The 14,039-nt window shown below is 48.6% G+C and overlaps 1 long non-coding RNA gene across 1 annotated transcript; it reads left to right on the plus strand.

Annotated features, from left to right (window-relative positions):
- The first annotated feature begins 11,060 nt into the window (after positions 1 to 11,060).
- Positions 11,061 to 13,493, plus strand: LOC137778132 (uncharacterized). The gene is made up of 3 exons (XR_011076744.1): positions 11,061 to 11,141; positions 11,245 to 11,466; positions 13,264 to 13,493. It is a non-coding gene; the product is annotated as an uncharacterized lncRNA (long non-coding RNA).
- The last annotated feature ends 546 nt before the right edge of the window (positions 13,494 to 14,039 follow it).

Consider the following 14,039-nt stretch of genomic DNA (forward strand, 5'->3'; position numbering starts at 1 on the left):
AGGTCTCTCTGGACTTAGTGCTTTGACTCTTCCCTGATGTGGTTTAACCCAAATTACACAGGCATTTCTTATCAGCAGAAGCAGACGATAAAATATGGGAAGAACTATAAGAGAAATGGGCCAGGGCTCTTGTGAAATTCTTTCGCCACACCAGCGGGCTTCTGCAAACAGGAAAGTATTTAGCAAGAGGTGCACAAGCTGGTTAGAGATGCAACCAGATGATCCCAAGGTAACTGTCAGCTGGTGCTCATCAGCATTTCTCCCCTTTAAAAATAAGCCATAAAAGTGAAAGTGAAGCCTTGCCTCCCATGTCCAAGTGTTTCTGCATGGCAAAAATAATCTGTATTCCAATCAGGTGATGTTGAAAAAGAGGTGACGATCAGATACAGACAATGCGTGCTGGTGACTTCAAAGCTTCCTGCAGAACTTCAGAATCGACAGACTGATTCCACGGCGCTGCCCTTGTCTGTTTCTTCAAGGTCAGGTAATTTGAGACAAGCTTTCTTCCAGCCCAGCCCCACCCCAAAATAAAAGCAGCCTAAAAATCTGAAATCAAGGTGACCACGAGCTTTAAAAATGGAGGGGGATTGTCTTGCAACATTTTCTTCTATTAGCTAGCACATTTCTTACTCCTGGATCTTGAATCCTTTCATCAAAAAAAAAAAAAAAACCAAAAACAAATAGACCTGAGTCGTCTTGAGCCATACTTCATGCAAATCTAAAGGAGAGAGGGGTCCCCGGCATCTCACACCTCTTGCTTAGTCCCGTTATCTCATGACGAAGATGCTGGGGGCGGAGCCTAACGTGCTTAATGAGGAAAGTACTGTGGAGATGTTCATGGGAGGGAAGGAGAGCTGGGCACGGTCACTGCCAGGCCGTGAGCAGGACAGCTGGCTTCCAGAGAGCCTGCACGGTGCGTGTAGCATAGAGTGAGCCAGTCCCCCTTCTGGGCTCAGCACACCTGCTGACGGGTCTTGAGAAAGTCCTGCGTTTCCCTGAGACCAGGCTCTGACTCTGCCACTCCTTAGCTGCAGACACCATGCAAAAAGCAGGCGGCTGAGAGCTCAGCCCCCCCAAGCTCCCCTGTGTAACGCATGTCCTTTGCATGGACCCTGGGAAAGAAATAGAACTTCCCTGAACTGTTTTCCATTGGCCCCATCAATCCTCCAAAATGTTGCCTCCACCACGCCCCCTTCCCCAAGCATGTTTCACATTTTGACAGAGCAAAACCTATTACTGTGACCCAAGGTAAAATTTCATTAACCCAGAATTCACTGATTTGAAATCATTCATGCTGGGCTGAGGTTTAACTTTGCTCAGCAATCCTCTTCTTCTTTCACACAGCAATTTAAATTTATAAGCAGTATTTGGGGGGAAAGTGTCAAAATGCATCAGGGAAGACATTGTTTCAGCACATGGGAAGCACTCACTCACAAAATAATTGTTACAGGAAATAAGTCATAGTTAAATATTCAGTATTGCAGCTCCCCGAAGACTCTGAAAGGCAACTTTTCTGTCTTAGCTGTGCCACTGTAACTCTTTCAAACAGTCTAAAATTCTGACTGCTTGCCCCCTGAATTATTGCAAATGAATGCCATCTCGTTCAATCTGAAACAAAAAAGGTCCTGTGTCTGGTAAACACTAACAACTGAATTTTGCAGTGTTTGATACTAGTCTCCCGGCAGAAAGTGGTGTTGATGGAGCTGCTTTTTATAGTTAGAAGATCCACACATTTCCAGTTGCTCCCCAACTTAGCACTGTCTTTGTGCCCAATCTCATGCCCTGTGCCCTACAGAGGAAGTGAATCTAATTGGGGAGGCAAGACCAGAGAATAACTGGATCCCAAATTCTGTGATCCTAAGCCCAAGCAAAACAGAAAACCTTAGCAAGGCAAGAGACTGAGCGGAATATACACGAATCAGGGACATTGCATGTGCTGGGAGAGCCCTTCCACACCGCCTCCAGTCACCTGCGTGGTCTGCAAAACTCAGCTCAACAACTCCTCCGTGGACCCCTCTGGGGACCCTGGCCCTTTCATTCTAAAGACCGCGTCAGGGTGCCTGCCATTTGCACTGCCCTGTGCACGTCCCCATGTGCCTCACCATCTTTCTCCACAGCCAGCAGTGGACCAAGCCTGTGTCTCTGGGAGTTACCAGCGTCTTGCCAGGAACTAGGCACAAATTCAACTCTCAATAGTGCTTCAGTGAATAAGTGAATGAATGAATGAATGAATGAAAGCAGTTTTTCCTGTACATTCCTCTTTATGGAAATTTCCCGGCTCTCAGAAATTAAGTAGTAAATCAGGGCTGCCACATTTTTGCCCAGCAGTCCTCCTGCGTCAGTTTTTACAGCCCTGCTGGAGTGTAGACATCATTTTTTAATGTCAGCTTTACCAGGAGGTTGCAAAGGTGCTGTTACTCCCCCAGAATGGAAAGTCCCTCAGCTGAGTGGACAAGGAAGCTTCCGGTTTCTGTGACCCACATCTGCAATTTCTCAGGCATCTTCACATCGTGCCGGGCTGGGCCCCATATTCGGTTGGCCTCTTTCAACTGCCACCTCGTCTTCAAGCATCTGTAATCACCTCGTGGCAACAACATCTCTTATGTGACACTACCTGTTCATAGCAATGAGCTTATCTTCTGGAAAGAGGAACTCCAATACCATCAATAAACCAAGCAGCGGAACAAAGTCCTGATATTCTCAAGGTGGGCTTACGTCAAGACCCTCTTAAAAACGGCATGGATTATTTAGCCCATGAATGCAAACAATGCGTGACTACATGAGGAAAGGATTTCTAGCTGCCTTCTTTTCATATATATTTTAGTGTTTCCACTGATCTGAAACAAGCAGTCAGCTGGACTTAATTACTTTGTGACCTCAGTTTTTCTATTGTTACCCTACCTGATACATTGTTGCCAAAGAACCTGTACTCTGACTCCAAAATGTTATTTTAATTGAAAACGGATCAGTCTTTAACCTTTCATAACTTCATGTGGTTGCTTCCGAAGTTTGAACCGCCCCTTAACCTTGACCAGGTTCTAACTTTCGCGATTCTGATTAAACTTGATTCTAACCGGCACTTCAATTTTTAAAATGTCCTCTAAAACCCCTTGTCCCGCCAACACATGGTCACATTGCATAACTAGACTGGGGAACTCGGGCAGTCCGTGCCTGGCTCTGTCCCCATGGGCCAGGACCTGTCCCTGGTGCTGCCGCCAGGGAGAAGGGGCCCGTCTGCCCTCCCCCACTTCCCTGTCCTGAGCGAGCTAAAGGCAGAAGTGCAAATGACACGGTGTCCACCTGGCACCTGGGGGAACCACTGACTTCATGGTCATCGAATCTGGCTTGGATTCTGGCTTTCCTGCTTACTAACTATGTGCGCCTTCACACGTTTTGTCACCTTTCTGTGCCTCGGTTACTTAGATATAAAAGAGTAACAGTAATATTACCTACCGCACAGGGGGCCATGAAGATTCATTGTGATGCTATGACTAAGGCATCAGAGCCTGGCACACAATAAACACTCAGTTAAATTGTACACTGTATCTATCGACTCTCTGTTTACCTGTCTCTATATATCTGTATCTATCTGTATTTTTTTTCTTTCATTGACTATCAGCTTTTTGGGAACAGGTACCATTCCTGATTCATCTTTGCACCCATCAGAGAAGGCAGTCACTAAGTGCCAATTGATTTAACGTTGTGAAATTTACACTCTGACCCAACTTTCTATCAAGTTAACAATATTTTAATTACTACAAGACACTGCTAAACAAAAATGCGGGCTTCTCTTTTCTCTTTCTGTATCAGGCTTCCAGGATTTTGTAACCCTCTGTACATCATCTTACTTCTTACAGCATCTGCAACCCAGAGAAGCAAGAGGCTCGGGGACTAGCCTGGCAGAGAGCTGCCACATAATACAATACATGTCATGCCATGTGCATGCCAGCTGTCAGTCTGATCACAGCGCACACACAGGCACACACACACGTGCACACACACGGAGGAGGGGGCAGCCAAAGTGAACTGTTGAATTATAATTATAAGTGCATCTAATTTTGTGAGTGCTTCACACAGTATCACCCACAGGCTACACTGTACCTGGAAAGTACACTGTACCTGGAAAGTGTTTATTTGGGCAACATGGAAGCAGAGGGTAGTTATCTATATGCTTCAGGTCAAAAATACATTTTGCCCTATGCACAGAGACAGTTGGCGTCAAGGTGAATTTCTTGGTTTGAAATAGCTAGATAATTGAAGCATCTATTTCCCACCATATATGAAAGATACACTTTAAAGGAATCTTCAGCATTGGAATCATTTTCAGCAAAATGGCTATGAGAGTTGACGTGTGTGCCAGGTGCTGGGAAAGGTGTAGATGCCAAAAAGATGTCCCCATCTTATGGGGGGAGGAGGGGGCATGAAAAGGACAGCAAAGTGAATCCGGCGTATTGATGCCGTGATGGAAGCTTGTACGGTGGAGGCCACAGGCAGGGAATGGTTCATTTCAGTTTACAAGTGAGCTCTACGAATGGGGCCCATTTCAAAAAGTAAATCAAGTAAAATTTCACTTTTATTCAAGATCACACTTGGAATGGTGTCCAAATGTTCCCAAAGAAGACAGTTCATGAAAAACGATGAGAAAATGTGCCCCGATCATCTCTCTTCTGTTGCTATAATCGTTGATTAGGGCCAGTAGCCCCAGAGGCACGTGTGGGGCCCAGAAAGTGAAATCCCTTGTCTCTCTCCCGTTTGTCGCAGGAGGGTGGAGTCTACGGGGACAGAAAGACTCCTACAGCAGGAAATTTCCCAAACCAGAAGCCAGTGCCTCCAGCAGCAGGAGAGAGGAGCAGGGGGTCTCCTCTCCTGGACCCCAGACCTCTCAGTCCAGCCTGCCTGCCGAGGTGAGCTTTCCCATCCAATCAGCAAACACCCCTGGGCGCCGCACGTACAAAGCATTGGGCTTCACGTGGAGACAGACGGAGTGAAAACACCCCACCCCCGATGGTGCAATCGCTCAAGTCTCGATGTTGAGTTTAAGTAACAAAGGCAGGCAAACCACAGGGGTAAAGATGAAATTAAAAAATCCATAGATTGGGCTCTTCCTCTTGTTCTGCCCCTTTTCCTAGACCAGTGAAGTGTTGGAGGTGTTTTGGTTTGTTGGTTTGTTTTTGTTTTTGTCTGAGCTCTCTGGAGGTCATGGGCCGCAGGGTCCTTTGTGCCTGAGCCGTATAATTGCCTCGGCCTCCACTCGGGAAGCACCCCCTTCCCCAGAGTCCCTTCAACAAGGCTCTCCCCCAGAGAGTGCAGCTGGGTCGGCTTCCAGGGCCCCTTCTCTCCCAAGCTCAACTGGGGCCCTGGACTAAGCCACAAGACCTCTGGCTGGAATCCCTTCCCCAGCTTGTTTTCCTGGTATCTGCCCCGAGTACCCTCAGCCCCTCGGCTACGCAAGTCATCTCCTGTTAGCTGCCAACCTCAGTCTCTGAACGTATCATCTTCTACCCCATGGTTGTGATGCCTCCTGTCTATCAATTCATGGCTCGCTGTAAGATTAGCCTCCCGCAGTTGCACAACCTACAGAAGATTGTTTTTGTCCGGAGCTTTTTAAAAAGCAGATTCATCAGGAGCTATTCTAGATAAACATATGTCACCCTTATATATAACCAGAACTTTGGAAGGGGGTTATGCATTGTGCCGTCCGATAAACGTGTCCTCCTTCCACCACTCGACAGTGCCCATCAGCCCCCCAGCCCCATCAAGTCTGTCCTGGTGCCTGCAGTGCTATTCATGCCTTTGAGTTAGAACTTATAGTGATGACCGGGAGACTGAGTTCGTGTCAGCTGTGTGTTCACCTGGGGGCAACGTTAGTGATCGGCTCAGTTGCCAACAGTTGGTGACGGGCAGGACCCAGCCAGAAGGAGGAGCAAAGGAGGCCAGAGGGACCCCAGGGCCAGGCGGTGCCATAGGATCAAAGAGGGAGGGGCACTGAAGGAGCAGCCCGAGGACCCCCACATCTGCATCATAGCCTCCCAGCGTGATGGCAAAGGAGGCAGGATGTGACCCCCTCCCTCCGACATGCTTAATCCATTTGGAAGGCACCTTCCTTGAAAATCACAGTTCATGACTTATTCCGTCTCTGCAATGCCTTTTCCCTCCAGTTTCACGGAAGTTACCGTTCGTCATCTCATCAACAAACTTTAAGTGGATAAGAGTAGGTTTTTAAGAATTTCTTAGAACAAGGTCATATTTTCGCGTCGAACGGTGGTGTCCACAAAGCCTACCTCACCCCCCTTTTCAGGTATTTACTCTGCGGAAACCGTGTCTTTTCCCAGTCAAGAGGTCATGATGCAGTTCCAGAAACAGGGGGCCCAGCTGGAGCACCAGCGAAGTCTGTGGCCGTAACTGACACATCCGGGCAGGGCCGGCTAAGAGGTGAGGTGGACTTTCCAGGGCTCCGTGTGCATCAGAAAGCCGGCTGACTCACCCGAAGTCTAGAGAAGGCCAGGAGCCCGGCTGCCTCAGATCACAGGGGTGACCGTCCAAAGCACTAGACAGGCCTGGCCTCGTGTTCATCCTCCAGAAGTCCTCGGGTGCTCCCTGGATCGCAGGAGTCGGTGGTGTACCAGAGAGGAAGGCTTTTGGCTGAAAGTGACAGCAACCCTGACCGCAGTGGCTTAAACAAATCAGGGGCTCACTTTTCTGGTTCAGTGGCCGCATTCTGAGACTGCCGTGGCCACCCGGTCATGGGCTGCGTTTGGTGAGAACTGTCCCACCCACCGTGTCTGTGTGTTCCATCAGAAAGAAAAAGGAAGTCACCCTGCAGCACAAGTTTTCAGGAACTCTAAGCAAACTCTGCTTCCTCTCAGCCCTTTGGCTGGCACTAGGCCCGGTGGCCGGCCCCAGCTGAGAGGTAGCAAATATCAAGGGGATCGCACCTGGGGGTTGGGACCACGAGCCTGTCGTATCTGCCGCTAAGGGAGTCCTACGACACGGGGTTCGGTTTTAGAGTAAACAGCAAGACCACAGCCCCGAACCTGGAAAGCAGCTTCCCCCGACGCCTGCCAAGAGCACAGAGTGACTTGGACATACCGAGGACCACCCCACACGGTGACGGGGCCCCCTCACTGGTGTGCCCCTCCCCCTACAGCAATGGGCTGCCCCAGAGAGGCATCATGAAGCCCGGAAGAAGCTCTGTGACATGCAAAGGTCTCCCCAAGGAGCTGGGGCAGGAAAGGAGGAAAGAAGGGAGATGCTGCAGGGAAAAGAGCAGGGACCGCCCCGCATCCCTAAGGAGCCCTCAATTCTGCCGGGAATGACTGGGGGAGGCGGGGTGCAGAGGTCCTGCTGTAGCTTGAAACTACATTGGGATCCCGGGGCTCTGGGGCCTCAGGAAGCGCAGTGACCTTCAGCAACTAGAGTCTACTAGCTGTGTGACTGAATAAATAAAAGACCAAATGACCATTTGCTGGGCATGAATTCAGAATTCATTTGTAAACACAGGTCTTTTTTTCAGATGAAGAGGGAAACTAGAAATTTATCGAGTCTAAGGTATGCCAGATTCTTTGCCCGGATTGTTCTACTGAATCCTTATAACAACCCTATACATAGGCATTATTTTCATTTACCAATAAGAAAACAGGCTCAAAGATCTTGAATCAAAGTCTAAGATCACTCAGCTACAAAGGGGAAGAGCCAACTAAAACCCAAACACGACCCAAATCCAAAGTTCATCTTCAACATTACACGTGTTCAGATGACTCTAATTTTATCTGGAGAATGATTTTTATTATTCATAATTACCCCGCCTATATCTAAGGAGATTTGAAGCAGCTACCTCTATAAAAACCCTCTATAAAAACGTAGCTGAATGACCCGCCCCTCATTGTCAAAGATAACAAAAATGTTGGGATTTTCCCCAAACGTATAAGAAGATGAGAAGTCCAAGAAAGACCCAGAATCCCCAACTCCTCTGGCAATACTCCGTCTAAGCCAGGGCTGTCACCTCTGCTACCGAATCAATGGCCTTTTCAACTCAGGGCCAGGATTAGGGTACAGCAAGTGAAGTACCATGGAAAAAGGAGCCGGAATCTCGGTCATCAAGATACATGATTTTTAAGGCAATAACTTTAAAAATAAAAATTAACGCCAAAATCCATCATGAACAAAATATCCAAACATTTAAACAAAGACAGGCTGTTGTGTGTTAGATTCTGTGGTTTCTGAAACAGTGGTTTCTAGCGGGCCGTGGTTCCCATGTCCCCAGACCCACTACTGTGGCCGGGGCAGCCTTCAGCCCCGTGAGGGTTGACGTCGGGGCACAAACAGCCTGGGGGATGACGGGCTATCTATAGTCATGGTTTTCTGATATCAGAGCTTCTGTTCACTTGTTCTGGCTGGTTTGAAACATGGGAGGAGGCTTTGCTAAGTATACACGGGGTACCTATTCCTACGTCTGCCTCAAGCCCCAGTGTGGCCCCCTCCCTCCAGCTGCTCAGTGTTTCTTGCACTCAGAAAGCAGAGAGGAGACGGGCACGGAGGAGGACCTCCAATGGCATTAGCCAGCTCCCAGCCTCCCGGGGTCACCGGTGCCACTTGCTCGGGGCCAGCTGGCTAATCCCGTCCACACAAAGCCTAAACAAGGATGTTACTGCAGCACCCTTTCCGATGCCCCTCTCCTTGGGAGGCACTGTAACTTTAAAACAACGCTAACAGGCTTAGAACAGTCTTATTCCCCCAAGAGATGTCAAGTGTGTAGTGGAGAGCTGCCGTGAAAGACGCTACTTATCCACGCACACGCTGGTGATGACTTTGACAGTAATGGACAGGCTAGAATATATTGCACTGGGTACCAGACAGTGCAAACAGGACTAGAAGAATTTGTCTTAAAAAGATTGCAAGAGCAATTAGCACTTCATTAATATGGTATAAATCCTAATTTGTACAGATCCCACTGGTTTTGCCCTACCAGTGTCAGTGTTGTCTCAGAGAACACGCCGCCCGGACTCCCAGGAAGGCAGGAGAGGCTTCCCCTGGGGACCCCCTTTGAAGGGGGCGCAGATCACAGGCGTCACGGCTGCCCTGGGATCTCTGCTCAGCCTACACCGTGCCCGCGTTCTCAGATGAAGGGCCTCCTGCGGGAATTCCATGCAGCCCGCACTGCTCTGGGTTCCGAGGGGCGCCTGGTGACTGATTTCAAAGCTGCTGGCCACAGCAGGATGCGTGACGATAAAGTGTCCCGCTGAAGGGCAGGGCTGCACCGCGTGCTGGGAGGGGACGGGGCTTCCGAGAACAGCTAAGATTCTCCACCGCAAACCGGCAGCTGGTAATGACCAAAGTGATTGCCTTAAATAATTGATTTATTTATACCAGTTAAAAAAACAAAAACAAAAACAAAACGCCATGGAGTGTTATGAATAGTCTGAGATAAAATCGCACCATTTGGGAAGAAGAGGCGCTCAGAAGCACCCTGTGTCTGGCAACTCCCCAAGGGTGTGATTAGGGTGCCACACATCAGAGGAGGCGGCAAAGGGGTTCACCCAGTAAATAATTTCATATGATTCATTTTAAACACAGCCAATGAGAAAGATCCTCTAGAGAGCCCCACCGCCCCTTTTGTTTACCACTAGTCCCGCTGGAAGAAGGAGGAGAAAAAAATGGGGAAGGAATTTGGGGGGGGGGGACCTGAGAAGGGGCACCTCCCTGGGTGAGAAGAATGTCTCACTGTCCTCACCTCCACCAGCAGGTACACTGACCTCCAGCACACGGTTAAAGATGCTCGCCCTGACACACACACACGCACACGTGCGGACACACAGCCCGTGCCAGGTCTGCCCCTCTTCAGGACTCTTCCTGGGTCTTCCTCAGCACGTCAGTGTTGCAAAGTTATATTAAACTTATTCTAGGGACACAGGAGCAGCCATCCCTGTTCCCACAGCAGCGTTTCACTCGTTCCCTGGTTGATCCGTGATGCAGAAGAGGGACCCGCAAATCCAGTTGAATCCCAAAGGCGCACTGAGCACCTGGTGGGTGCAGACACTGCCTCATCCCGTGGGGCAAAGACGGGATTCAGAGCAGGAGATGGGCAGATCACACACGGCCGCTCAAGGTCAGGGCCGTGATGGAAAAGAACCAAGTCAACGGCCGCGAGGGCTTCCTGGAGGAAGTGCGATCTGAGCTGGTCTCCTCGAAGGAGAAGACAATTTCAACAGGAATAAAGGGACAGAAGCCTTCCAGGGTGAAGGGAGGAGTGAGCAAAGGCACAAAACAGGTGACTCAAGGCTGGTGGTCAGAACTCAAGTCTGGGGCCATCTTTCTTTAAACCAAAAGAAGCTGGAGTGGCAAACAGACAGACAAGGAAGCAGAGCATTTGAAATGGGAACGACCTGGAAAATGCCAGCTATGGTGGCTAGATTGACATTTCCCAGACTCAGATCCCAGGATATATTCTTAACAGTCTGCGTCTTTTCTTAGAAAAAGTTAACATTTTCTGTTTTCACTGTGATCATCACCTTAAAAGAAGAGGCTTCTCTTTCCGTACTCCTTGTCACCTGGCGAATCTCCTAACAACCAAGCTCTGCCGCCTCTGTGTTTACGGCAGCGTTGGAATGTGGAGCTCTGCTTTCGCAGATGCGGGCCGACGATACGCAAGTAGTGAACTCGGGCTGAGTGAAAGGTTGAATGACGTCACCAAGCACTGCATGAACGAAAGTTTCACAGCAGTTCCAACAGAGGCCTCCGGTGGGAGGGCTGAGTCACCCCAAGCTGGGCAGCGATGCGGCCAAACTAACCAGGATCTGCCCGGCTGCCAGCACCGGGGCCCATGTGCGTCAGCAAAGCATCAGTGCACACACTTGACCTTTAGTGGATTTCAGTTTGGTTCACACCTAATCCGGAAAACTGTTTTTGTTTTATAGAAATGTGGGAGCTATAAACATATAAAGGTCGACTCCTAGCTGTGTTTATACAAACAGAACTTGTTCAAAACAACACCCGGTGACCGAGGGGTTTTTTGGTCCTTTAAAAGGAGTCACTATATTTCTGGAGTTTGAGAAACACTGCCCCAGACCAGGAGCTCCCGGAGGGCCAGGGCCCTGGCCTTACCATCTTTGAATCTCCGTTTCAAGCACGATGTCTGGTGTGAGGTAGGGGATTTGATAGGAATTGGTTAAATCGGGGCGTGTGGCATCTGCTGGGAACAGGGAAGGTCATTCCCCAGGCACCATGGCCAACCTTTTTGTAAAGCAGGTGTGGTGGACAGTGGCAACTCCTGCACTTTGGATGACACAGAGTCACCGGGAGGAATGGACTGTCCAGGCTGGAAGGTAGCGGCTGCAGCCGACAGAATGGAGACCAGGGAACCGGGGACCCCAGTGGTGCAAAAACAGGACAGCTCTCCGTGTCTCAAGGGATCATTTCTCTTACGTTCCCGACTTGATGCTGTCACACACGGAGGTGGTTCAAAGGAAGGTAGGATGAATTTTTCTTTTACAGAAGCAAAGAAGCTAGAACTGGTTCTTTGGTGGGGAAAAAGCAAGTAGATAGAAGATGGGCCTTGCAGGCCGAGGTCATAGTAGATGACCTTCACAATGCTGCCGTTGGTTTGGCTTGAGCAGAGTGTGTGGGAAGCATGACCAGAGAGCTCTGACACGTGGGGCGAGGCCAGCCCACGTGGGCTCACAAGCCAAGCTCAAGCTCACGGTGGGAGGAGGGTACAGCTTCTCGCTATCAAGCCCCCTGTTGAACCAAAGTGGCTTTCTCCGATATTTCTCATGATCCTTACCCCACTGAAGCAGCCAGACGTGGACACAGCCAAGGCCTTAGTGTGAGAATATGGCTTCCTCAATATTGCAGAGGGAAAGAGGAGAGCTAATTCTTAAATTCGGAAAAAGAAAATACACTTTTGAACTTTATGGAAGAGATCAGAGTGTAGAGTAGAAATAAAAGTAGTTTGAGCCTGGACAGGAGAGAAGAGAATTGGGGATGGGGGTGGCGCAAGAGTACAGAGACAGCCAGAAGCAGACACTCCAGCTGCCTGCAGAAGCCCTCCTGGTGGGGTCCCAGTGAGCAGCAGGGACCCAGAGCCCTGGGGTCGGGGTTGCGGCAGGGCAGGTGGCCCTGGCAGCCTCATGGCTCTCCTGGCCACGTGCCCTCAGAGACTCCCAGAAGCGGTGCCTGAACGTTGATGGTTGCCAGCTTCCCAAAGACCCAGAGGCGTTCAAGGAAGCAGAACCATGTCACCTGCGGTCCCAAGAGGGGATGGATGCGCCTAAAAGAAGGACACCTGGAAAGGCCCTGTCCCGAAGATCATTGTGCAACAGCTGGAGACCAGCTGACCATGATGTGGCCCTAACTGTAAGAGCTCATGTTCACATAGCTCTCACTACGCTCCAGGCTTTGCTCCCAGGACTGAGCCATAGCCACCTAGGTAGCCAGTACTGCCCTCAGGACAGGCAAGCGAGGAGAGAAGCCCTGCCTAGTCCCGTGCTTTACTACCCAACACTCAGCACTGACACAGTGTAGAATATCTGTGGTCCCCTGAAAAGTGGCCCCCCAAAATCCACATCCCCATCCCCAGAACCTGCAAACCTGTTACCTTATATGGGATTTTACAGCTGTGATTAAGGTAAGGATCTTGCAGTGGGGAGGTTACCCTGCATTAGCAGCGTGAGCTTTACATACCATCACAGTGTCGCTATGAGAGAGGCAGAGTGAGACTTGACACATGGGGAAGACGAGGAAGCCACGTGACCACGGAGGCAGAGGTTGGAGTGATGTGTCCAGAAGCTAAGAAACGCCAACGGTGACCAGAAGCTGGGAGAGGCAAGAAACAGATTCTCCCCCGGAGCCTCGTGAGGGAGAGCGGCCCTCAGACTTCAGCTGGTGATACGGATTCCAGACTCCTGCCCTCCAGAACTGAGAGAGAATCAGTGTCTGTTGTTGTAGGTAACCAGGTTGGATAATTCGTTACAGCAGCAATAGGAGATGAACACATCATCCTTAAACAGCCGTTCTCACAGTAACACCCATTCAAGCCCCACGCCTTTGACCCTATGTCTTTGAGATAAAAGGTGGCTACATCCCAAGGCCAGGAAGGTCTAAGGGCTGGGTACTGATACTGCTTTGAGGTGAAGGAAAAGATGGAGCAGTGGAAACAATGAGGAGAGAGAAAAGCCAGATGGCTCTTCTTTCTCTACCCTTCCTCTCAAAGGCCTGCCTACAATAGATGCCAAAAGTGCCAACTGTACTTTTCTTGCTTCTCCCCAGGTTTCAACTCATGGTCCCAGAGGTATGCTCAACCGGTGTAGTATTTGCAACATTTGTACATGGTGACCGAGGAACGCTCCGTAATATTAACTGATTCATAATACTCTTCTATTTGTATATAGGTAGATATAGACAATATTCATAAAACATGATACCAGCTCCTTACTTGGGCATCCAAATGAATATCGAATGCTAGAACTGTGAAGACTTTTATTTCTATTAAAAACCATAATGAGATTTTAATTTATTCTTCAAAAAGCAATTAAAGATTTCAGTTATATTAATGTTGATGTTAATTGTCAAAATTATTAATTATAATCTAGACTTTGCTTTGAACAGGTAAGTTTAACTAATTTGGAAGAAACACAACTCTTGGAAAACCTATGTAAAAAATAACTTTAAAAAAATAAAAATAAAAAAATAAAAAAAATAATAATAACTTTAATATCTTAAATTTTAAGTTTTTTTAATTTATACCTTAACAAAAATGTATTCAAATTTTGTAGACTTTGAAAACATTGCATTTGTATTTTAATCACTTAGATCTTCACTGGTAATAGGACATGAATTTTTGTGGAAATCTTAAGTTATCACACTATGATTAGTTATTCTGCTGAAGTTATGGCGAGAAAATTAAATTTCATGTAGAATAAACTATGATAATTTATAAGCTACGTAGTCTTTATCTTACTGCTCTTCCAAACATCACTGGCCCCTCAATGAAACAGGAGGTCCAACATGCCGAATAGGCCTTACCTGGGAGCGTCTGTTCAATA

Source organism: Eschrichtius robustus, chromosome 15, assembly GCF_028021215.1.
Source record: "Eschrichtius robustus isolate mEscRob2 chromosome 15, mEscRob2.pri, whole genome shotgun sequence".
NCBI lineage: Eukaryota > Metazoa > Chordata > Mammalia > Artiodactyla > Eschrichtiidae > Eschrichtius > Eschrichtius robustus.